Raw genomic sequence first — 1095 nt, forward strand, 5'->3', positions numbered from 1 at the left:
CGCCTGTGTCAGCTGTGGGGAAGGGCAGCCAGAGCCCTGCACAGCTCAAGCACTCCTCAGGCCAGCTTCAGGGCTCCTTTCCTTCGAGCCTCCCTTCTGCCGTGGCCTTCCTGGCTCCTTTTATGGTGCACAGCTGCCCTCAGCTGAAAAGACTTGGAACTGAGTTCTCATTGCCCACTGGCAGCGGGGAACTAAAGCTTTGCAGTGGTGGCCTAGGGGCAGAATATTTATCCAGCAGTGCTGGAGCTGAGACCTCTCCCTTGGGGTTTGGACAGGAGCGGGGATTTGGGTCGCTGTTTGGTGCAGGGGAAGGGCTGTCTCTGCCTGTTGTCAGCAGCTCTGCAGCCAGGGATGGGACACCTGGTTTAAGGGCTGTTCCCCTGGGGCTGCCCTGTCCCATGGCTTGAGGAATAGGAAGGGGGATGTGGAGTGGCTTTTCAAAAGACAAAGGGAAAGCTGAGCTCTTCACCCTCCCATCCTGGACACAAATCCTGTCCCTGCTGCTGCTGGCTTCATCTTCACGGGACAGGCTCCTGGCACTCCATGCAGCAGTTAATGCCTGTTGCTCGGGGAGGAGAAGGAGCAGGGCTGGGGGTGGTGGGTGTCCGGGGCTGGCAGGATCGCGCTCACGCTCCTGCTGCTGCTCCAGGGCAGCAGAGGGAGCGGTGGGACTCGGCATCGGTCACGTTGCAGCAGGGCCTTGAACAGGGAGAGGGGTACCGTGTCAGTTTGACTTGTTGCTGTCTATTTATGTCAATAAAGCAGAGGAGCGGCAGACAGAGCCCGAAGGGGTGCGGCGGGCACGCCTGCGTCCTCCCTTCCGCACCTTTCCCTGCCGGCGGCGCTGCCGGCCCGGAGAAGGAGCCGGCGCAGCCCGGACGGTGCCGGCCCGGGGCGGGCTCGCTGCGCGGCGCCTCCGTGCCACCTACTGCCGGCGCGGGGAACCGGCCGGGCCCGCTGCAGCCGGCAGCGAGGGGACGGCGAGTCGGGCGCGGCTCCCGGGGCGCAGGCCGAGCCTGGCCGCAGCCCGGCGGGCTCCGAGCGGCGGTGGCGGGGCGCTCCCGGAGGCGGTGCCCGCGGCTGGGGGCGGCTCCC

Source organism: Pyrgilauda ruficollis, unplaced genomic scaffold (genome assembly GCF_017590135.1).
Source record: "Pyrgilauda ruficollis isolate IOZ18807 unplaced genomic scaffold, ASM1759013v1 scaffold7, whole genome shotgun sequence".
In the NCBI taxonomy this organism is placed as follows: domain Eukaryota; kingdom Metazoa; phylum Chordata; class Aves; order Passeriformes; family Passeridae; genus Pyrgilauda; species Pyrgilauda ruficollis.